This window comes from Bombyx mandarina, chromosome 26 (assembly GCF_030267445.1).
Source record: "Bombyx mandarina strain Sakado chromosome 26, ASM3026744v2".
Taxonomy (NCBI): Eukaryota; Metazoa; Arthropoda; class Insecta; order Lepidoptera; family Bombycidae; genus Bombyx; species Bombyx mandarina.
This window is the reverse complement of record NC_143232.1, coordinates 7,615,094-7,641,327: the sequence shown is the minus strand read 5'-3', so window position 1 is coordinate 7,641,327 and position 26,234 is coordinate 7,615,094. Positions and strand designations below refer to the sequence as shown.

The 26,234-nt window shown below is 37.9% G+C and overlaps 1 protein-coding gene across 3 annotated transcripts in view; it reads left to right on the top strand.

The window, feature by feature from the left end:
• Positions 1-7,264: 7,264 nt before the first annotated feature.
• LOC114241532 (facilitated trehalose transporter Tret1-2 homolog) overlaps positions 7,265-26,234 on the top strand; it is a 33,937-nt gene continuing 14,967 nt past the window's right edge. The window contains exon 1 of one of the 3 annotated variants that reach the window (XM_028172387.2): positions 7,265-7,488. The gene's annotated coding sequence lies outside the window, so the exon portion shown is untranslated. Of the gene's footprint in view, positions 7,866-25,625; positions 25,652-26,234 lie in introns of those variants that run through there. The other 2 variants (XM_089738796.1, XM_089738797.1) reach the window with 2 other exon arrangements.

Below are 26,234 nucleotides of genomic sequence, written 5' to 3'. Positions count from 1 at the left end.
AATCTGATTATTTCATTAACTTTATGACCTATGATCGGTTAGAGCGATAAGTGTTGACGGTTAGGATAAGTCGAAGAGACGAGATATAAAGACTCTTAAGAACTCGCTTTGTATTATTTCCAGTCATTCAACATAAATATTATACCTACTGTGGAATAAAGCATTTTTTTTATTGCTTAGCTTTTTTTATTGCACAGCCCACCTGGTGTTAAGTGGTTACTGGAGCCCATAGACATCTATAACGTAAATGCGCCACCCACCTTGGGATATAAGTTCTAAGATCTCTGTATAGTTGCAACGGCAACCCTACCCATCAGACCGAAATGCATTACTGCTTCACGACAGAAATAGGCAGGGCGGTGGTATCTACCCGTGCGGACTCGCAAGTGGTCCTACCACCAGTAAAGCGACGGCAACTTTATAGAAAGAAACAAAACTATTGTATAAAAGAAGATGTGTTGATGGCTGGGTAAAACCTAACCAAATCTATGAATGAAATTTAACATTCAATAAGCTTTATCTATATTAAATGTGCTTATACTTAAATTTGTAAGTATAAAAAAATCAATCTCGAATCGAATAAATATCCAAATCACGAACCACTATAGTACGTTCCAAAATATTCTCCATTATTACAATATTCATAAAATATAATGAACATTTTACGTGATTAGTAATGCAGAATGAAGGTAACTATCGATACGGGCGCAATTATATCACTGTTCATTTAAAAAATAATGCAATAATATCGATACAATTCAATCGGTATCGATAGCTACTACCGCCCTATTTATTTTTGCCGCGAAACAGACAATGGCACTCGAAGCGGGTGACGGAATTTACGTTGTTGTGTTTCTGGGAAAATGTTGAGGCTGCAAAAATGTTTTATCGGTTATTTATCGTAACTCGTTGTTTTAATGCTGTATACGTCCGTATTTCGGCTAACAAGCCATAACAATGGCGGCTCAGATTGTCCCATAACAACTTATCTTATCTGGGTTCCGGTTTGAAAGATGCGATATTTAGAATTATGTTTAGCTTAGTTGGGTGTTTCCGGAACACTATTTAATCATATCGGGTAGCGTATTCAATGTTTTTATTGATATCGCATTCAAGCCGGACATTGCACTTTGAACGTGTGTTGCTAGTATTTTTCGTTACGTCTTATTACGTGCTCGGAATACGGCATTGAGTAGCGGTTGATTCGTCTAAAATAGTTGCCATATTTGTTTAGACATAATTATCAATTTATAACTTGAAAACTACCCGCTTTCGTCACTTATAGCATTCATTGGAACTCAGAGAGTTGCACGGACTTTTTGCCGAATTAATTTCATAAGCGCCAAAGGTATTTGGAATAAACGACAATGACTTTCACTTTAGAATGGAGGTCTTGATTGTGATGCAGTGTTAAAATTTTAATGTGATACAAGCAATAATTTAATTACATTCTTTTTTTTTATTGCTTAGGTGTGTGGACGAGCTCACGGCCCACCTATTATTAGGAGTGGTTATCGGAGCCCATAGACATCTATGAGATTACTATCTTGAGATATGAGTTCTGTGGTCTCAGTATAGCTACAACGGCTACCCCACCCTTCAAAACGAACGCATTACTGCTTAACGGCAGAAATAGGCAGGGTGCTTATCCGTGCGGACTCGCAAGAGGTCCTACCACCAGTAACAGTTTTTATTTGTCTTGCACATTGTCTTGCACAATATTGTGAACTTTTTTTCCCCCTACCTATTCTAGTATCCTCGAGGGGTTATTCTAGATTCACCGAACTAGTAGGTGAGCTCGTGGGGCTCAAACCTGAGGTTGTAGCTAACACGAATCCTAGCGAGAGCCGTGCGTCGCAGAATCTACCATCGGATCGGAAACGCGACCCACTGAGAAGATCCGGCGAGAAACTCCGTGGGCTGTGTCTGAGGGTTGTTTTAGAAATACGATTCACTCTCAATTTATCTTCGGATTCGTCTTTCCCAGAGTCTACCAGATATTCTGGCGCTTTTAGTAACAGAAATCGACATAATTATTTCTTGAACGATGTACGGTTCCTGTCAATGTAGTTTCAGTAGACGTTGGTGGTGTTGGTGAGTGAAAGAGCTGAGAGACTCGACGTTGACGATGACTGAGTTTAGTGTTCTTTCCGTTTTAGCAGGTACGGGAACGGTTGAATTTGGTTCTTCCTCTTGATGTAGTGCGTGCGGGGAAATTGGATTCTGTGTGTTTCATCTGCTTCTTTTTGTCTTGATTTAGCAGACGCAGAACAGTTGGTTTAAAAGTTCCGAGTTTTTTTACACAAATTTAAAACAGTTTTTATTTGTTGCTTTTATCAGCATTTATTGTTCGATTCGCATTACGTTAAGTTCCTTTATGTAAAACACAGGAAAAGATTCTTTAGAAGAAGCAAGTACTTTCTTTGAAATTCCGAATTAGATAGAATGTGCTTCCAGGAAGACGCATCCAACTCAGTAGAGACTCAGAAGTGTTGTCTTAGCGTTTATGGTGAGCAGTTTTTTTTTCTGAGCTTGGTGCCGAATCTCCTACGAGGTCCCCGTACACAGGGGGCACGCGTGGTATGAGAGACTGGACGGTCAACAGATGTCGAGAGCGGACCGCGAGCCTAAGGATGGTATTTAGGGCCCTACCTACTAAACGACACCCTTGCACTCTCGCCCAAGTGTCCGATCCTTCCCGACGCTAAGCCTCGAGCGGGGTAAGAGGGATTATAAGCATGTTGCTAAACAGACAATAATCAGACACAACCCACTAAGTTTCCCGGATTTTGGAAGTTTGCCGCATCTTCTCAGTTGATCGCGTTTCCGATCTGGTGGTAGATTCTGCGAAGCACTGCTCTTGCTAGGGACAGTGTTAGCAACACCTCGGGTTTGAGCCCCGAGAGCCGCCTACACGCTAGGGTAACGCTGATATAGCCTCTCAAGACTATCAGCATAGGTAGGGAACAAAAGGAACAGTTTGATACTCCAGTTGCATAATATTCTATTTACGCTATGTCAAACGAAACTTTGTCGAAACGAATAAATAAAATAAAAAAAACTGTTTGTGATGTCATTGGCTAGTTATATAATTGGCACATTCGGGGTGCCTTTTTTAAACACTTAGCAGAAAATGTTATGTTTGAGTTATAGACATGAAATTTTTACTAATGGGTAATAAAAATAATATGTAATATTTATGTAATAAAAAGTAGGAAAAGGAGGCGCCTTTTTGAGAAGTTTTAGGATTGTTTTAAAAATTTATGAAAAAATAACAGATTTATGCTAAAAAAACATGTTTATTTTCAATTGAGGGGAGGATTTCTCCAACTTTTTTATTTTACGAGGACGCCTAAATACTTCCAATCATTATGGGATTTGTTTAACAGCGATAGATAATTTAGTTCAAAAGTTACACCATTTTGTTTACACCGGAGTCGCAGTAGTGAACAAAAAATTTTAAATTTCCAGAAGAAAAAAATTAGCATTTTTTAAATAGTTTTCCCTCGATAAAATTAAGAATAGATTCCCTCATTTCGATATGTGCACATTATAAAGAATCATACTGTATACTACCTTTTTATGTACGTCTTATCTTATCATTGACTTATTAAGCTCTGTTATGTTTCGCTGCGAGAGTCCTTGGACAATATTGAACTGAAGTTCAGTGTCCTCGCGCGTCATTATCAATCACACGGCAAGAACAACGTTAGGCTGTTGAAAAAATGTAAACTGGAATTAGATAAATCAGTGAACAGAGATTATAAAATGCAGGGAGGACAAGCACTTATGTATAATAAACGCGAAATAGACTCTCAAGGCTATCAGGATAGGTAGGGAAAAAAACATTAGGACCGTCGGTCTACCGAGCAATATCAGCCGCTCGGTGGAAGATCTTCCCTTTGTCGTATACCTACAATGACCACCATTTTACTGAGATTTTTTCAGTGGACTTTTTGGAGGATCCCGAGAAGTCACGTCCACGCTTTGTTTCATTTTCCCACATTTGTGCACTTACACAGATATTAAACAGTTAATAAACCACCGTTATTACATATTTAAACCCGAAGAAACACTAAATAGTCAAAATAAAACAAATCACATACTTCACTCCTCGCGTTCCCGCCAAAAAGTCTCGTATTTAGATTTCATTGTCAGTTTATCATAGCTTTAATTTATTTTTCATTTCTGTCTATTCAGCTTTTTCCTTATATAAACATTCCATTTATGACAAAATACGAACATCAATTTTGAAAATAACAAAATAGAAAGAATTGAAGAAGAATCTATATATTAATACGTGAAGCAAAAACTGTGTATCCCTTTTTACGAAAATTGCGCGGACGGAGGAGTATGAAATATTCCACACTTATAGAGAATATAGAGAAGAAGTGCACAATGCTAATATTTTTTTTAAATAATGCACAAAAGATACATTAAATCAACAAAGAAAACATTACACACACTACCATGTATTTGACACACACACACACACACACTCTTTGCTTATTGTCAAACTTTTGTTATTGCTTAAAGTCTGTAGTCAAATTGAGAATAGGTTAGTATTGTTTATCTTTAATATTACGAGTATTTGTCTATAGTGTAGTCTTGGCGAAATCTATAACAATACGACAATAATAATGTTGAAACTTATAATTTCAATTAATTATAGTCGAATTTCGACTACTACGGGACCACAAATTTATTTTGAAGAGTCAGATATCATTGAGATATTTAAAATCGGGGCTATAGTCTAGCGGTTAGTCACGAAAAATCACGAAATCAATTAATTATTGTCCACGTTTTTTTTTTCAGTTCATTCATGGCCGGTTTAGATAATTGAACGTTAAATCATAATTTCACGCTGAACTATTTCAATACAGCTTTCATCTGCCTTATCCAGCAGAAATTAACGTTTGAATAATCGACTTTTAGATAAAAAATAATACTGGTGACATTCTTTGTTTGTTCATTTTCGCTTCCCGTTTATTTGCGTTTAACCTTTCTACAGTTTTTTTTTTCATTTTGTGAAAGGAATCTGGCATAGACACATAGTTGGCTAACGAGTGGTTTTAGGCAAACCGGTGTATATGATATGATATATCTTAAGACGTATTTTAGCTAAACTGACAAATTAGCTACTAACAATAATCGACTACTTGGTTTCATTAAATTCTTTTATAAGCTATGCGTATCTGTTTAAATAAAAATGAAAGTGTTTGTTTATGGTTTTGAAATAAGGCTTTTATTCAAGCTCACGTCGTTACTGATTCTATAACTACAAAAAAAACTTACTGGTGGTAGGACCTCTTGTAAGTCCGCACGGGTAGGTTCCACCACCCTGCCTATTTCTGCCGTGAAGCAGTAATGCGTTTCGGTATAAAGGGTGGGGCAGCCGTTGTAACTATACTGAGACCTTAGAACTTATATCTGAAGGTGGGTGGCACATTTATGTTGTAGATGTCTATGGGCTCCAGTAACCACTTAACACCAGGTGGGCTGTGAGCTCGTCCACCCCCCTAAGGAAAAAAAAAATGTAAACCCCAAAAATAAAGAATCTCTGTTGTTTTCATTATTTATTTTTATCGCTGTGTTATTTAGTCTCTGAAAAATTAAAACAACCCGGGTAGAACAGCGAGTACACATAGTGTGATAATTACTATACATGGTTATTATAATGTACAGTCAAACCTGGATAAGCGAGAACTGGATAAGTGAGAAAACTCTATAAGTGAGAGTAATAGCCAGGACCCGTCATTTTAAGCTCCCAAAACCTCTATTAGCGAGAAACAGAAAACTGTGTAAGAGAGAGTCGTTTTTCCCTCATGGACCTCCGTAAGTGAGAGTGCTACTTATCTATACCTCTATAAGCGACAGTCGAGCTTTATTTATTTATATTATTTAGAAGGAACAAATGACAAAACAAATTACAAATTTAACATCTGCTATTTTATGACTCATTCTTAACTTTTGTGGAACTTCCTACCATTGTTTTTGTATTTTTTTCTCGTCAATATTGAACCTATTCGATTTCGTGGAACTAAATAAAATTGTTATTTATCGCATTCTTTTCGACTGGACACGTGTGCCTGTGTACCGTCCTGTTTGTCGGCCTTACTCAGTTTATCGTTAGTCAATTGCGAACGAAAGTTCTGTTCTGCATCATGTCAAAACGGAAAATTAAAGTACTGTCATTAAGTGATAAACTTAAAATAGTGATTGCGTTTGAATGCGGAAAATCGCGAATCGAAATTTAGAGGGAGCATTAGCGAGAAACTCGGGTTAGTGAGAAACCTCTATAAGCGAGAATGAGATTGTGCTCCCTTGAACTCTCGCTTATCCAGGTTTGACTGTATATAATATGTAGCGTACCTATATTAAATACATACTAATCGGTCATCATCACGCATTTTCCCGTGCCTCTGTTACTGGCGTCTTTGGACGAAGTTACATTTTACAATAATCTACATAGTTTATAAATACCATTATTTATTAAATACGTTGAATTAATTAAGTTTGGATTTTATAGATTACACATTTGATAGATTTAAATGAGGAATAAAATCTAGAAAAAAAACTTTACTAAAAAAAAACATTGCGAGCCAAGAGGTTTGAGTTATTACTAACGTGACCATACGTCCCGCTTCGGGCGGGATTGTCCCGTTTTCAGGCTGTCCGTCCCGCTGTCCCCAACGAGAACAAAAAATTTCCCGCTTTCATTTATCCGTTGTGGATGTGTTTATTAGAAACTAACCGAATACTTACTTATCCCAAATCCTTATTATATTACAAAATACATACTAAAGTAACTCTAATTTTGCTGTAGAAAAGTAGTTTTTGTTGCAAAATTATTTATAAATATTAATAAAATATTTTGTATCTCAGGAATGTGGACAAGATAGGATCATAATAACAAATTACATTATTATTTTTGCAACGTTTCGGTCTTTTATTAGACCTTCATCAGGCATCAGACACAAAATATTTTATTAATAATTATGGACGATAATATTGATAATAGTAATTTATAAATATTATTTTAAGGGCAAGTTGATGTAAGGATTAAGATGTCAGTGATGGTAAAATACAATAATAAATTATTTGAAGTAATTTTTTAAACCATATCTTTTATTTTGCACTTAATCATTACATCTTACCCGACATACCCTATATATTTATTTATATACGAAATTCCGTAGGCGCGTCCCGCTTTGACACGAAAAAACAATGGTCACGTTACTTATTATTCAAATATTTATGGAATAGTTTCATTCCCGCCTTTAGCCGCGTCCAGCCGCGTCACTAAACCGGTCAGTGTTCGTAAATACGTCCCGCGACGCGCACGCATAGTCCCACATCGACTGTGCGTTTTGTTTTTTTTTTTTCAATTCTTGCGTTACGTAATTCGAATGCTTATCAGTTGTATTTGGACTGTGTAGTGGACAGTGTGGTTGTTCGAATCATAGTATCAATTACTCGATATACGTGGTGAGTTTGTTGTTCAAAATAGTTCGTTTATATGTCGAATTCTGAAGATTTTATGACTAAAAAAAAAAAATTTTTATTTTTGTAAAATTAAAGGATCCGTATGCACGCGTAATAGTTTTTTTTTTAAATCATTCATTATGTTGAATGAAGGTAGTTCATAAACAAGTTTTATTTGAATTCGAACACCTAAAGATAAAACTCAAATCACACAATACACATGTTATAAGTGTAGCCTATGAGAAATTGGAACATAAAACGGGTTTTGGCGACATATTAATGTTTAAATCATGATTTCTCCGTTCGACGTCTCCTAAAGAAAACTTGATAATTCTGCGAGCTTAATGTCAGTGGACAGCCTCAACCCTTGAAAGTAAAAGGTAAAAACGGTGTTATACTAAATGAGACTTAAATCTCATCCGGGATAGGTGGTGGAATTTATATTTTGAAATCTGTTAATTTGAAAAATGTGCCGCGATATATTGATTTTAAGAAAATGGATGTTCGAATATTTTTTCAAATTTCATGGTCAGGGACGCAAACGACTGAGACGGCGTGAAAGTATTCAAAAAAACGAATAGAGCTTTCGGAAAATAAGACAATTTTGATAATATGTTTTTTATTTATTTAAGTTGCTTCGGGAAATCTAAAAAGGTTATGCGTGAGCTGTGTCTATGGGTTAATTTACTCGTCGAGCCCTACGTCGCAAGCGACGGGCTCAGCGAGGACGGTGACCGGTGCTTGTGGTCCCTAAAAGCACCGTTAATAGATCGGGAGGATCCGTAATGACGTGTTTAGGGCGACGTCGAACCTTGTATTCGATTATTGTATTTATTTATGTATTGGTAAGACAGGTGGACGAGCTCTCGGCCCACCTGCTATTAAGTAGTCACCGGACACCATAGACTTGATCGAGAATGCCACACTTCCATCTTGAGCCTTGAGTTCTAAGGTCTCAGTTTTAACAGTACAACGGCTGTCCCACCCTTCAAACAGAAACGCATTACGGGTAGGTAACCCGTGCGGGATCACAAGACTACCATCAGAAACCAGGCAAATTATAATTTTCGCGGGTTAGATTTTTATTACACGTTATTATTCCTTCACCATGGAAATAATCATTCATGAGCTTTGTTAAGTACCTACGTATTTCATTAGAAAACTTGGTATCTGCCTGCGGGATTCGAACACTGGCATAGTCGGATCGCTTGATACCAATGCACCAGCCTTCTTATCACTTAGGCCACGAGGACTTTGCTAATCTTACTTCATTTTCTCATCATCTTCCACCTACCGATCCGCGAGCAGCTGGAATAGCTCCTAAGACTATCAGCCATTAGGTAGATAAATATATATAAACGAACTACTAGCTGTACCCGTCCGCTTCGCTGGCCATTTAAAATTAACATTATTATTTCTCACCCCCCACAAAGATTCTCATCATTAACGCCCCTGCCCTGGTGTAAGAAGTCCAACACTCATATAAATATTAGCCTATTCATTAAGTACATGTATTTTCTACATGGATACCAAGTTTCAAGTCAATCGGATGCACGGTTCAGTAGTTATAACGGAACATCCGTAAAAACCACTATAGATTTATATATTAGTATAGATTCTTAACTTCTAACAAGGCTGACATGATTAGCTGGTTCAAAATTGTTTTTTTTTTCTCCTACCTATTGGCTGGTAGTCTAAGAAGCTATTACAGCTACGCCCGGACGGGTAAGTGAGCTAAGGGCTCAACCTGAAAGAATTAGCTAACACTAGCCCTAGCAAGAGCAGTGCTTCGCAGAATCTACCACCGGATTGGAAGCGCGACCCACTGAGAAGAGCCGGCGAGAAACTCAGTGGGCTGAAGTTGTCAGTGCAATCACTGAATATAGATCAACATGTATTTTAATAAACGCTCCACATTGGAATGCATTAATGCATGCGTCCGCGCCGGATGTGGGTACAGGTCGAAGGACACATTCACCTGTTTGTTATTGCATGAATGTTTAAAACGCTGCGTTTGTAAATTAAGTATGAATTCTGGGTTCCGTTTAAATTACAAGAGAACCGCTCTCGATAAAGAAAAACCAATGCTTGTATTCTAAAAGTTACTTAAATGAAAATCAGCGGTAGGCAGCGGCTTGGGTCTGTCAGCGGTAAGCAGCGGCTTGGCTCTGCCCCTGACATTGCTGAAGTCCACGGGCGACGGTAACCACTCAAAATCAGGTTGGCCGTATGCTCGTCTGCCTACAAGGGCAAAAAAAATATTAAAAAAAATAATTTAATGCCACATAACTTTTCAAAATACTTAACCAAAAGCGAGTGAGCTTACTGAAGATCACCTTTATACAAACTATTTTAAAGTGTTAATGTTGTTTAGTAGAAAAAAATAATACGAATTTGTCATTTTATTAGATTCCCTATTCATGGCTCCCAGCCGCGTGAATGTAATTGGCAGCCCCCCGCGCCACGCAAGGTCATTGACTAGGCGCATTACTTTATTTCTAGTCGTGTTTCATTGCGATTAATATTATCGAATTAGTTAACAAGAGCCTAGTGTTCGCCCAGTGGTCGAAATTATACTATAATCAGCAAGACTTCTAGAGTTAGATCCTTTTATTTATTACATTTTCTCTGTTTTGTTATAAAAAAAAATTCTTGTGATATTGGAAAATAATAATTTACTGATGTTAGGACCTCTTGTGAGTCAGCGCGGGAAGGTACCACCACCCTGTCTATTTATGCCGTGAAGCAGTAATGCGTTTCGGTTTGAAGGGTGGGGCAGCCGTTGTAACTATACTTGAGACCTTAGAACTTATATCTCAAAATGGGTGGCGCATTTACGTTGCGAATGCCTATGGGCCCCGGTAACCACTTAACACTAGGTGGGCTGTGAGCTCGTCCACCCATCTAAGCAATAATAATAAAAAAATCTTATTCGATATATAGTTGCACACATCTATTATAATACGTGAGCTAACACCGCTGTAGTCGCTATAAAGGAACGAACAAAATTAACTGGAATATTTTTCGAACGAATTCTTAGACGTGGGCATCAATTATTGAATTGGATGTTCATTATGCCTAAGCGATCACACGCCTCAGTCTGTTAATAGCGTTTGAAGGACTTTATAACTCTGATTCGTATGTTTCTTCATTCATATTGAAACGGACAATGTTAATCAGATAAACACTATGGCAATTAACTAGATGCGTTTATTTTTAATTTAGACGCGTAAAGACCTCTTGCATACAACCGTCCATCTCGTGTTACTGAAGTGTATTGACATCAGAAAGAGAAAGTCGTCGCTCATGAATATTTGATGTGAAAATCTCTATACTACTTAATACAATTCAATCGTCAAGCAGTTGCTCTTGTGTTGTTAGGTCTCCTTCGGAGGCGCTCGGTTAGCTCTCAGCAAATCGCACCCCTCCTGGTTGAGCCCGTGCTTGCCTACCTGTCCTGGTGACAAAGGCCTCCAGGCCACCAGTAATGCTTCATTCAAAATATATCACCAAGGAAAGCCTAAGCAAAGAATAAGCATCATGATTGGCAGCAAAGCTTCTAGTTATTTTTACGACCATAATTACCTTGAGAAATTGATTGAGATATAATACCGCGGTCGTCAGTATTGATCACTACAATCTGTTTTATTTGAATCGCAGCCTTCTTTCTAATTTTTTCCTCAAAATCTATTGTGGCTCAACCAGGAAGGATGGATTTGCTAACAGCTACCCGAGCGCCTCCAAAGGAGACCTAACAACTCAATGACAACTGCTTCGCTTATGAATCTTGGTGATTTAAACATATTTCACTGGTGGTAGGACCTCTTGTGAGTCCACGCGGGTAGGTACCACCACCCTGCCCATTTCTGCCGTGAAGCAGTAATGCGTTTCGGTTTGAAGGGTGGGGCAGCCGTTGTAACTATACATGAGGTCTTAGAACTTATATCTCAAGGTGGGTGGTGCATTTACGTCGTAGATATCTATGGGCTCCAGTAACCACTTAACACCAGGTGGGCTGTGAGCTCGTACACCCATCTAAGCAATAATATATATGTGTGTGTGTGTGTGTGTTAAAGTGTTCCGTGAGTTGTACCCTGCTAGCTATTCCAGATTTTGCTCGGAGAGGAATGACGTTCCGCTGCGACCGTTATGCAATACAATTGAGTTTGCTTTCGTGTGGGTAGTGGCCTTCGCTTGCGTGTGATCTATGTATTTTATTTACTGCATAACAACAGACAACCAAATAAAAAAAGTCTATTTTTATTTTACTTATGTAACTGTCTGGATTCTGACCTTTTAGCCAAATTTTTATTTGGGTTTATGATCTTAGGTAACATAAAACGGAACGTAACGAAATGAAGTGAAATGAAACAAATTTCATTGTTTTTTTAATTATTTGATTTGAATGATCGTGATTTTAAAACAAAGTTCAATGAAATGGTTTTGTGAGGTGAAATGAAAAATTTTCACTCCGTAAAATTATGGGAATTTACAGCAATTTCTATAGACCGGAGAACCCAAGAATTTATGGCGGCGATTTTGTTATATTAACCTATACTGGTGTACTTTTATTTGAATGATTAAAAAGCCACCAATGTTACACGAAGAAGTACTAAATTAATCAAATAAGACCTCACTGTTCGAGTTCCCGCCAAAAAGTAAAAAAAAGCTGTGGCTTATAATTGGGTCAAGAGATAACAAGGCCAACGAAAATAAAATAGCTGATTAAATCAATACCGAAAACCTGCTTTGATAAAACCTGCAACAACTATTAATTTGACTTGCCAATAATATTCGACCTTATAGCTTTTACATTGATAGTCGAAAATTCCGTAAGTAATAGTGTTAAGACAGAAGTAATCATTAGAATTATTTTAAAAAAAATCGATTTAATTTTGTGCCTTGACTCTGTTGTGAATAGAAATCAAAGAAAAAATGGTTTATACGAAGTGGAGGGAAAAGAAGAAAGAAAGCTGAGTGCGTTTAATATATATCTATACTAATATTACTTAAACGGCCGTCTGGTGTAGTGGTAAGTGACATGGTCACTACACAAGGGGATCGCGGGTTCGAATCCCGCCAAGGAAAGATATTTGTATGATAAATATAAATGTCTTTTCAGGGTTATGGGTGTATATTAAATATATGTATGTGTATAATAAAAATATTATATTTATTTCCGTTATCTGGTACTTGTAACACAAGTTCTTTACGAACTTAGCACGGGACCAGTTAACGTGGCGTGATTGTTAGTAAATATTTAAAAAAAATTATAATACGTGAAGCAAAAACTTTGTATCCCTTTTTACGAAAATTGCGCGGACGGAGGAGTATGAAATTTCCCACACTTATAGAGAATATAGAGAAGAAGTGCACAATGCTAATATTTTTTTTAAAAGAATGCCTAAAAGATACATTAAATCAATAAAGAAAACATTACACACACTACATACCATGTATTTGACGCACACACGCATGTATACTATTTATTGTCAAACTTTTGTTCTTGACGTCTGTGGTCAAATTAAGAATAGATTAAATATTGTTTGTCTTTATTAATATGGCGAAATTTGTGATTATGGAAGTATAAAACACAATCATAATAGTGTACAATTCCAATTAATTATAGTCGAATTTCGACTACTGCGGGACCTCTAGTCTATACTAATATATAAATCTACAGTGGTTTTTACGGATGTTCCGTTATAACTACTGAACCGTGCATTCGATTGACTTGAAACTTGGTATCCATGTAGCAAATGTACTTGATGGATAGGCTAATATTTATATGAGTGTTAGACTCCCTACACCAGTTGCGGGGGCATTAATTATGAGAATCTTTGTGGGGGTGAGAAGCGAAGCGGACGGGTACGGCTAGTACTAACTAATTTCATAGACGCCGTATTTCATCACGTGCGTGCTGTCAACATTTGAGACATTAGGGCGAAGTCTTTTTTTTATTGCTTACATAGGACGACGAGCTCACAGCCCACCTGGTGTTAAGTGGTTACTGGAGCCCATAGGCATCTACAACGTAAATGCGCCACCCACCTTGAGATATGAGTTCTAAGGTCTCAGTATAGTTACAACGGCTGCCCCGCCCTTCAAACCGAAACGCATTACTGCTTTACGGCGGAAATAGGCAAGACAGCGGTACCTACCCGAACTGGTTCCTAATATACCGTACCAGTAACTTTAACTTCAAATAAAATCTTTCACTCGATATGTAAATCAGCCTATAAATAATTCAGATTAACATTACAGACGTCAAGGGCGTTGTGACGTGACAAATTACGTACCTATTTATTCATAACAGTATTGTTTTCATTTCTAAAGGAATAAATTTATTGTCATTGTTTTACTCGTAAAACGATTGTTCTTTTGTGCAATGAAAAAAAAACAGATACGTCAATTGTCGCTTCGATACGTCTTATCATTTATTTATTTATTCAATTCAATACAAAGTCAGGCGTACAGTTTGCACCAAAACGCCTAACTCGTTAACACAAAAAAACATTATTAAAATTATTAAGTACTAGCTGACTCGGCAGACTTCGTAGTGCCTCAATAGATAAATAAAAGACCTAAACTCTTGTATAAAATAAACTTAAAACAAACAAAAGGAATCCGTCCGACGGGGGACACATCAAAGGAAAAACAAAATTGTTATTTTTATTTAATTCCGAGCGCTTTCATATTTATCTACATTTTAAACCTACTCTGGACTTCCCCAAATCATTCAAGACCAAAATTAGCCAAATCGGTCCAGCTGTTCTCGAGTTTTAGCGAGACTAACGAACAGCAATTTATTTTTATATATATAGATAAGTAATATTATTATGCTAAAAATAACATTATTTTAGACAAAAGTATTCCCCAACTATCAGCAGACACGTCAGCATCCTGGGTTTTGAACAGAAATTCATTTAACAGCGCAATTGCTCTGGCCATTGACGCGAGAGTAAATTCATTACACGTATTTCTTTGATTCGATCTTTTTTAGCCGAGTCAATTAGTTCATTGATTCTTGGTTAGGTTGAGATCATTCTGTGCACACTAATCGTTGTTACGACCTGAATGGGTTTTTCGAAATTTCTAATAATTGCATTATTCAGAGGACTTTTTGTAGAATCTTCCAGATTTCCTTGTAAGTGGTTGGGTTGTACGTATTTGTAGATTTCACTGTTTTCCTTGTAGGTTCAGTAATTAAAGGTAATTTGTTTTTGTCGTGTCGCAATGAGTATTACTTTGTGTCTGTTTCCCATTTCTTCAATCCAAGGCTAAGACAATCCAAGCCTGGTTAACCGAATGAACTAAATCAATATTCAGATTTGCCTCGCAGAAGATCCTGAGTTTGGTTATCCTGGATCAAAGTTAAATCAATTCGGCCAATAAAGCGTACTGGTGTGACTAATCATTAATAAATACAATTTTGTTTTTTTTCGGTTTGCTCGTATTGAGCTATGCAACGGTGTCTGGATTGGAATCTAAGAGCGCCAACAATTTTTTTTAAGAAACTTACAGATCCCTTCTATGACGATAGAATACCATTGTATCATAAACGTCAAACCCTTCTATAAACAATTTAAGCACTAGCCGGTCGAAGAACATATTCTGAACCTACATCGAATTAGGAAAGACAAGAGTTAAAGGAGAATCAAAGTGACCGACATAGCTTTCAGAATGGTGTAGCTGAAGTGGCAGTAGACACACCACATTGCTCGTAGAACACATCACAGTTAGGTCCAAAAAGTTCTAAGAGTCGTGACAGCGCAAAGCGCAACTTGAGCCTGACGACGCAGTTAGATATTAAATGAGATAATTTCGCGTACAGGCAGTAACGGTAACAACGAAAATTGATTGGATTACAGTTTAATGAGTAAAAGATAAGATTCTTTGCATGTATCTAGGAAGAATTGGCCACATTGTCCCGATCATCAAATTAGACGAAAACGAAGTCGACAATTAAGGATAAATCAGGAAAAATCATTGGAAAGGATGTGTTTTGTTGGAAGAGGACCCGAATGAAGTTTAGAACCTTAGTTTGTGGTAGGGTATGGGGGTCTTTACGGTCTGCAGATGTTGGGAGCAAACTGAAGGAAGTTTTAAATGCCTACCTACCAAAAGACTGCCTTTGCACTCTCTCACCCGCCGTCAATCTTAGGTAGAACCCAGGCAGAGTAAGATGGTTTTCGTGATTGACCGCTAGTGTTTACACTACAACCAGATCCACGGCAGTTCGTTTTCCCGTCAGGCCATCTGGGTGGTGACGCTGGTGTTCCGGGATACCCTGCTAGGTCAGAACGCGACACTCCCCCGACTGGGTTGCTCTTCCAGCTTACGTCCGGGAGACAACGACGGCCTCGGTCGCAGACCCTTCCTCCTGTTGCCCTCTATAATGACGGTAGCGTGCGGCCTCAATCCCTTGACCATGACCGGGATAAGACTGCCTCATAATCGTATAATGGCTACTCACCTTTCAAACCGGGACGAATGACTTGCGAATGATCGAATGCTTTGCGACAGAAAACCCTGTCTCACGCGAAACGATAATTGTTTTGGCATTTAATTCTATTACATCACAAGTAAGCCGTAGAATTATAAATAACTAGAGACGCATTATTTAATTTAAGTACTCTTTACTTAACCTTCAATATGACCGTTCCAGTAACAATGACTTAATACATCTACAACCGGAACAGCCGGATTATGTAGATGCTATTATCGCTTTTCAGGAACAGTAGCAGCCGCATTAAAGTCTATAGATCAGCCGTCAATACGATTTACTGCCGCATCATATAGTTTATCAGGTGTTCGGCGCTGGATTATGTCATCAAACGGTAGCCGGTCTTATCGAGATATCGAAAGCCCGGTCCAGATATCGTTGAGTGTCGTTAACATATTCGAACCAAGAGGTATAAATGTAAGTCAGCGCTGTAAAACCACGGCTCATAACAAATATGTGTTTTATTGCCCACTTATCTGGTAGTAGACTTTTATAGTCGACTATAGCAAGGCGTTCAACTGTGTCAACTGGAGTTGTTTATGGAGGATTCTACAAGAAGTTGGGGTACCAAATCATCTCATCGCTTGTATGGCTCAAGTCAGGCAGTCGTAAGAGTCGATAGAACAACCTCAAAAACATTTAAATTTCTCAAAGGAGTACGCCTAGGTTGTATTTTATCGCCCATTCCTTTCAACGCCTATGGGGAGCACATAGTGAGGAGGGCCCTTTTTTTTTCGGGTCGGAGGCCAAACCTCCTACGTGGTTCCCGCGCACATAAGGGGCGCGCGGGGTATGTGAGACTTAAAGATCTGCATGGTGTTGTGAGCAGACCGCGGGCCCAAGGATTTTAGGGCCCACCCACTAAACGACTCCCCTGCACTCTTACACCCGACATCCGATCCCCTCCGGGGTCAGAACCCGGATGAGGTAGGGGGGTTAACGCGGTCAACACTACAACCTTATTAAGAAAGGCAAGAGGATCTAAGCCCATACAGCCTTGTCTGTTCTATTCGCCAGAGACAAGAATAGATGGAAAAAGATCGTGCGTGCGAAGGTGATACAAAAGGTTGGTCACGACCCTCAGCAGTGAGGAATACGAGGCAAGGAGGAGGATATATTTATTTAAAACACAGCTATAAGGATATAGTGAAAATCAAGTGATTGACAGATTAAATAAATAATGTAATTTATTTAAACTAGTATCAGTAATAAAAACATAGCTTGCGTGATCGCGCAACAAAAGGTCGCCATCTTTGATTTTATTATTGTTATATCTCTCAAATCAAATCAAATAAAAAAAAAATATTCAACATAAATGAAAGTACATACTTGTTGAACGTCAAAAAAAAACTAAAGCCAATTCACAAAAACTAGCCTCCGTCCTGAGAAGAACTGGCAAGAAACTCAGCGGGCATGTCTTTTTTTTTAAATATTAGATAAAAAAAAAAATTAGATTTTTTTATAAATATGTATTCATTTTTACAATGAGTATTATAACGTAATCTCATCTTTGATATCTTTAAATAATGTTTCGTCGGCTTATATTTGCAGATCGTATCTACCGATAATATTCGCGTTATCAAACTGAGTAATCAGAAAAATTATGATCGATTCTACTCAAATATTTGTTTTAGGTCTAGCGTCTTACGTTTGTGTACACAACTATGTAGAGAAGTTTGCGTAAACGTTATATTATTATCTATCTATCTATATATCGACAAGGCAAACGTGACTAAGCGACAATAACTGCTTTGTACATAAATGATAGCAATAACCATATTCGATCCGTAAAAAATATATATTTCTAGGTCTATTAAAATAATTTCAATCCTACAGCTACTAGCTAGATTCTACTACAGCTGGATTCGTTAAAATAAATTTTATTTTCAGGTATTTCAACTTTAAATTAGTCTACTGTAAAGTTCACGAATTGTCGCTTAGTCACGTTTGCCTTTCAAGCGACGATATATAAAAATGAATTGCTGTTCGTTAGTCTCGCTAAAACTCGAGAGCGGCTGGACCGATTTAGCAAATTTTGGTCTTGAACTATTTGTGGAAGTCCAGAGAAGGTTTAAAAGGTAGATAAATATGAAAATGCTCGGAATTAAATAAAAATAACAATTTTGTTTTTCCTTTGATGTGTCCCCCGTCGCCGCGTCGGACGGATTCCTTTCTTTTTTTTTTTTTTTAAGTTTATTTTATGCAGAAGTTTAAGTCTTCTTTTATTTATCGATTGAGGCACTACGAAGTCTGCCGGGTCAGCTAGTCTTTAATAAAAATATTGTTTTATTTAAATTCTAAACTTAAATTTACTTAAAATTAGCGGGCCCTGGAATCTATCTGATCGCATTGCTAGTGATCACGTCTATTTATTATTTATTAACCTATAAATTATTTGAATGTTTTTTTTTATTGCTTAGATGGGTGGACAAGCTCACAGCCCACCTGGTGTTAAGTGGTTACTGAAGCCCATAGACATCTACAACGTTAATGCACCACCCACCGTAAGATATAAGTTCTAAAGTCTCAAGTATAGTTACAACGGCTGCCCCACCCTTCAAATCGAAACGCATTACTGCTTCACGGCAGAATAATTTATTGAAAAATAATTTTTAGAAAGAAATTAAGCGGTTTTATTAACATTACTTCGTTAAGTATTATTATTAATTTAAAAGACACATTCTTTAAGCAATTGACGTAAAAAAGGACAAATGTATTGTAGTTAGCCCATGTCTTAGTATCTTATCGCCTCATATAATGATGACGATTTACTGGAAGCAAACTCGTGAATGAGTTAATCCTTTCTTTGTTATTTCTCTTATTCTGAGATTAAAGGACAAAGACTTCGGTTGAATAAATGGCGATTTTTGCAACAAACAGCAACCGGGAACTAGAGTTTCTTAAATCGAGATCCCTCTTTCTACCGAAAGACGAAAAGTCTTTTGGTTTAAACAACATTACGCTTTATACGCGACATTTATCTTTGTAATTAAAGACGCGTTTTATTTGAAATTAGCAACAACAGTTTGAATTGTTGGAACTAAGTTCCTTATGGGACGATGCGGAGGGGTACCCTGACCGGGAAAAAACGTCCGTAACGTAAGATTTTTAATATTTATGTATAGTCTATACAGTGTCTAATGTATAGTCTACGTGATGACGGTTATTATTATTTTAATAATTATAATAGGAAATGTAGAAATAAAAAAATAAAAAAAAATTATATTTTTTTCTATTTAATGAGATTATCGAGTATAATTTAAAAAAAAAATAACAATGTTGAAACGAAGTTCCTTGTGGGACGATGCGGAGGGGTACCCTAACCGGGAAAAAACGTCCGTAACGTAAGATTTTTATTATTAATGCACAGTGTACGACTTAACTTTGTAATAACGTACGTTACTAACACAGTGCACGACTTAACTTTGTAATAACGTACAAAAAATAACATATTTTTTTATCATTCACTGACCACGATCTCAGAGCGTTCGTTCGCGCAACACACTTCTTTATACCTCGAATAGAACTTAAAATTAATATTTGTATAATAAGGAACTTCGTTCCTATCCGGTGTCCCACGACGCCGAACATCTTTTTTTTAATTGAACTACAATCAAGTTTACCCCGTTGAAATGGCTGAAGAAGTTTTTTTGTTATGATATTTTTTTTCCCAAATTTTAAACATTAAATGGCTCTCGTGTAAATTTGCAAAAATATCGATTAAACCAAATAGAATTTCACTCATCAAAATATTGTTTGTTACGTAGAACGCTTTAATTTCATTTCATTCCGATAATCGATAAATCGACAGAAATGGGCAGAGATAGGCGGCGGCTTGGCTCTGCTCCTGGCATTGCTGAAGTCCATGGGCGACGGTAACCACTCACCATCAGGTGGGCCGTATGCTCGTCTGCCTACAAGGGCAATAAAAAAAAAAGTTGTTGTGTCGACTGCCCTTATTAACAAATCGATACTCAACAAACTGTAGGCTTTTGCTTTTGGTTAAGTTCTATAATCTCATCCATTACGCATCGACATTATAAGCACTCGAAACGCTTCATAGTTAATATAAGTGTCTACAAAAACGAACATTTCCGATAAACAGATTTTCATGTCATAATTAGCGCTTTTTATGGGCCGGAGAGAAAGCGCTTGGTTACGCGGGCCTATGGTCATCAAAATGAACACCGTCTGGGGTGGCCAGACATCGAGCAACAGGGTCAATTCAAACAGCGCTTAATAATTCTATTACCTAGTCAGGTCATAAATTCTGTCACATGTTTAATGTAAAATAATTGAAACAAGCTTATTCATTATGTAACCATTCATATACCAAAATGAACTTAACAAAACATAGATTCTTATGACACTAAAGTTTATTCAAAATGACCTCCGTGATTTTGAATACAGGCCTTCAATCTGCGCGGCCAGTCGTCTATCGCAGCACGAACGAGGTCCATGTCAATATTGGCGGCTGCCTTAATCAAGGATGTCTTGAGTGACTCCAAATTGGGATGAGGCTTTGAGCACGCCTTTTCCTCCAAGTGTTGCCATATCTTGTAATCTAACGGATTCAAATCTGGACTGGAGGAGGGCCAGTCTTCGTGCCGGATGAAGTCGATTTCACGCGCCGCCAGCCAGTCTTGTGTGCTCTTCGCTGTATGAGTTGGCGCCGAATCTTGTTGGATTACCCAGTGCCTGTTATTGAACATGGTATGAGAAACAGGTTCCACAAGGTTCGTCAGGACTGTATTTTGATACACAACTGCATTCGTTTTTACACCTTTCTCACAAAAATGTACCTCTGTTAAGCCCCAATAAGAAACTCCCAACCATACCATGAACGAGGATGGAAAATGACCTCGTTGGACACGCGGAATACGGTTGCTCGCTTCTTCACTACTGTGTGCGTACACCTTATCATTTTGTTTGTTGTAGCTCTCTTCTACGGTAATTTCCCGCGTACCGCTTCAACAAAGCGCGGCATCTCTTCAGTCTCAGGTCCATTAGACGAGCATTCAAACGATGTCCTGTTTTTCTTCGATATGCCCGAAGCCCAAAGTCTTCATTTAACACCCTTTTCACCGTGGTTCTGCTTAACCCCATCTGAAGGGCCAACAGTTTCTGCTTACGTTTGGGATTTCTTTGAATTCGCGCCTTCACAGCTTTTATCACTGCTGGAGTCCTAACAGACCGAGGGCGACCACTTCTTGACCTGTCATCTACACTAGAGTCTTCATTGTATCGTTTGATGGTACGATAAACGAATCTTTTGGTTATATTCAAATTTTTCAGTATGTTAAAAATTTGAATTGGCGCGTAACCGCAACGATGCAACGCAATAACTGCAACACGGTCTTCTTTAAGCGTCCACTCCATATTCAAAAATGAGTAAAATTCTATAAAGTATACATTTTTATTTTCATGAACAATTCGAAATTCGAATTCAATAAACTTTTTTGTGGCCAGCATTCTAAAAGAAGAGTTTTTACTGTGTGACAATACTTATGACCTGACTAGGTATTAACAGCTTTCTTTTTTTTTGAACTGATAACTTCTTTAGCATCTTTGTCATTCGAAAGTAGATGAAACGAAAAAGCGACAGTAAAAAGAGACAGACACATAAATTTATAAGATTTAACGCGACAGAAAATGAGTTAGGAATCATTATACAGTGTTTCTTATATTCGTGGTTCTCTTTGTGCTCTGCTTCGTACCTAATATTCGTACTTAATACATTTTGAATTAATCTATGTAATAGGTATATACAAATAAAATGTAAAATAATTATCAAACTTTGTATCACTATGATCATTACTAAAGCCTATAACTATCCTCTTCCCGAAATTTTACACTATGATCTTCAAGCCAACATTTTTGAAGTTTTCACTTCTACTACTACTTTTCTTTCTTTTTTCCTACCTAAGCTGATGGTCTAGAGAGACCATATCAGCGTCACCGGGCTAGTAGGTAAGCTCACGAGGCTCAAGAACCTGACGTTGTTGCTAGCACGAACCCTAGTAAGAACCGTGTTTTGCAGAATTTACCACCGGATCGGAAACGCAACCCTCTGAGAAGATTCAGCGACAAGCTCAGTGGGCTATGTCTATGGGTTAATTTACTCGCCGAGCCCATCGTCGCAAGTGACGGGTTCGACGAGAACGATGACCGGTGGTTTGGGCTCTCCACATCCTTGTTTTTCCGAACGTGTCACTGCCACGTTTCGCTGCTACCACGTGTGGATTGTACACATTTTTTTTAAATCTATCGTTTTATTCTTGCTTTCAGTTATAAATCTCTTGGTACAATTACAAATTTCGGCTGCTATTAAATGACCCAACTGAAATATTAAATTCAAATGTAAACTGAACCTAAATTAGGCGATTTCGAGGATTGAGACACGGGCTAACAAGGACTATACTTCGAGACCCGATTGGGAATTTCGCTATTATACCACATTATAAACTAGCACATTATTATTATCAATTAGAACAATGCTTCAAATATTTTCAAACGTGAAACATGGCACTTATCGTTTATTAGCATTCTAAGGCAAACATTTGCACATCAGTAATGTGGCAGATTGTGAAGAGCGGTGTTTTTTTTTTCTTGTTTGCCAAACGGTACTTTGTTTGTCTGCTTTTGTTTGTTTATGATGTTTATCTGTTTTTTTTTAATTGTCGTTTCATTGTTGTTTTTTTGTCAAAACCTCAATGCACTCTAGAATTGAATCGATAATGAATTTCGGTCACCATTGTCGCATTTGTTCAAGTTAAACAATTGGCTTTATTTGAATATAATAAGTGTTTTTATTTTTTAAATTGTAAATGGCGTTTTGAGGTGGACCGGTGATCTGCTGAAGGTCGCAGGAATCGGACACGGACGACACAAGACCGGTCATGCTGGCGTAGCTTGGGCAAGACCAGTGTCTTCCCATAGACACAGCCCACTGAGCTTCTCGCCGGATCTTCTCAGCGGGTTCGATCAGGTGGTAGATTCTGCGGAACACTATTCTTTCACGTTAGGGCGAAGCTGAAATAGCCTCTCAAGGCTATCAGCATAGGTAGGAAAAAAAACCTGGCAGCAGTGGACATGGAGCAGCCTTCATCGTTTTTAATCTAAAAAAAAGCTAGTTATAGCATTTATATACGCCTATTTATAGACTTTGATGTGCCAACGAGCCCATGACCCGACTTGTCACTATGGGCCTGAGACCATAGACATAAATTTCAATTTCACCCCGTTTTCATACCTCAAGTTGGAACCATCTCTATTATAACCGCTGTATTATTCTTCAATCAAACGGTTGTCATGCGCCCCCAATCGAATGGTGGTGCTACACAAATACGTTCCACCACCGTTAAGGATTTCTAAATCACTAAAGTTCATGGGCGTCACAATGTAAACACGACCGTCACGTAGTGTGACTTTGAACTCTCGATCATATTGCATAACGCTGTCCCGACCTTCGTGCCGGAGGAGCGAACACGAATGACTATCGAAAAACTATTCGTGATGCGATCGATACAAAATGTATATAGGATGATATGCAATGTATAAATGTATTGAAGTCGTCGTGGCCTAAAGGATAAGACGTCCGGTGCATTCGTGTTGAGCGATGCACCGCTGTTCGAATTTCGCAGGCGGGTACCAATTTTTCTAATGAAATACGTACTCAACAATTGTTCACGATTAACTTCCACGGTGAAGGAATAACATCGTGTAATAAAAATCAAACCCGCAAAATTATAATTTACGTAATTACTGGTGCTAGGACCTCTTATGAGTCCGAGCGGAGAGGTACCACCGCTCTGCCTATTTCTGCCGTGAAGCAGTAATGCGTTTCGGTTTGAAGGGCGGGGCAGCCGTTGTAACTATACTTGAGACTTTAGAACTTATATCTCAACGTCGGTGGCGCATTTACGTTGTATATGTCTATGGTCTCCAGTAACCACTTAACACCAGGTGGGCTGTGAGCTCGTCCATCCATATAAGCAATAAAAAAAAATTAAAACAACGCCCCCACCGTCCTTAAAAAGAATTAATTTCAGCAGCCACGAATGAATTTACTCACTTTCGCAATCGAATCGTCACGTTCTGGAAACTCGAAACTTATACTCATAATCGAAAGCACGAAAATTGTTTTGACATACGGTAACGTAAATCTCGAAGGCTGACTATCGAGTGCTATCATCTAATGTAATGGTCCGTTTTCGTATCGAAGACTCGATACATTTACACTACGAATTCGATAGATTCTCGTGCTTGACGTACAGTGTGCTTAGTGCAATTTTTTTGATGTGAAACATCTATAGCCGCACGTAAAACCGATTTCTGGGGTGGCGACGCATGCCGTGGCGACGCGTCGTCGTGCGCAATCGACTGTGCGATTCTCTCCCACTCGATCCGGCGTTAAGCCATCTCTCTCGCTACACTGAGCTCGGATACCTATAGTGTATACTCCGTAGTGTATACAGTGTTGCTTACTACAGTACACATAACCTGTGTTTTACTTGAAAACAAATTATTTTTTCGTAATATTTTATTTTATCATTATGACATATTTAGTTCCTATCACAATCTGTTCTTTTCTGCATATTACTTTTACACAATAATGTCGATTTTTCACATCTGCCAGGCGTCCCGTGTTTAACGATCTCGATAGCGTAAAAGTTATCTTAAATTTGTATGGAGTTGGAACGCTTGCCTACGTTTGTCGCTAGGGGCGCTGTTCCAACTGCATACAAATTTGAGTCAACTTTAACGCTCACGAGAACGTTAAAAATTAACACTAAGCACACTGAACGCGTGGTTGCTTCACGGTTGATATAGGCATAACTTTGACACTTACCCATGCGGGCTTGACACGCTGACAGCCATGTAGGTCACCGGTGCCCTACGCGGTGCACTGAAGTGATTTTTATGCATACTTTAAAAAATAATATTATTCTGCACTCCTTCTCCATATTCTCTATAAGTGTGGGAAATTTCATAGTCTTTCGTCCGCGCAATTTTCGTAAAAGGAGTACAAAGTTTTTGCTTCACGTATTAATGCGTTCACGTAGATAACACAGGGTATCCTAAATTGGGGCCGGATGACCGTGCGTGATTTAAAATATAAAAATAAATAAACATTCGTCACAACGTACAAATAAATATATTGAAAAAGTGCAAATCATTTCGAATCATGAGAATGAGTTGCTCTGGGTATTTTAATATTGCAATAATTGTTACGTTATAATATATCTAGTAAAAATGAATATTTAAAAAAATTCAGTATAAAAAAATAATAATCTAATATTTAAAAAAAAAGACATGCCCGCTGAGTTTCTTGCCAGTTCTTCTCAGGACGGAGGCTAGGTTTTGTGAATTGGCGGTAGTTCTTTTCGACGTTCAACAAGTGTGTACTTTCATTTATGTTCCACAAAAAAAAATGATTTGCTTTGAATCTGTCCTTTAAAACGATTATAAAGTAAAAGAGTCGTTGAATGGAAAAAAAAACACATTTCGTTTCACCGCGAGGCCGGTATGCGATTCACCGTATTCACGTTTTCCTCATAATTAATACACATAAATACGACAAACAAATAATTCACAGCGCAGTTACGTTCAAACGCGAATGGTTTGTGCACTTATCTTAATTAGCATACGGATCCCAAGGTTGGCGAATCGTATTTACTTGTAGTTTACTGGTGGTAGGACTTCTTGAGAGTCCGCGGGGGTAGGTATCACCGCCCTGCTTATTTCAGCCGTGAAGCAGAAATGCGTTTCGGTTTGAAGGGTGGGGCAGCCGTTGTAACTATACTTGAGACCTTAGAACTTACATCTCAAGATGGGTGGCGCATTTACGTTGTAGATGTCTATGGGCTCCAGTTACCACTAACACCAGGTGGGCTGTGAGATCGTCCAACCATCTAGGCAATAAATAAAAAAAAAATTTAAAAAACCACGCTTCAATAGCAAAATTTTGCGTTAGGGTTATTTAGTTATAGGCGATTTAGAATTTAAAAATCAATAGACTAGGTTGTTTGACGCTGCTCTGTATAGAAGTTAATATATTAATATTAAATAAGTCTTTTTAAGGAAATAGCAAAAAAGTTAGTCGACATCACAGGAGACCAAAGAGCTGGCAGCTACCTCGGATAAAGCATTAGTCTAGCTATTCAAAGGGGGAACGCTGCCAGTATCTTCGGAACTTTGCCTAAAAGGGCTCCTTTTAATATTATATTTTAGTTATTAAATT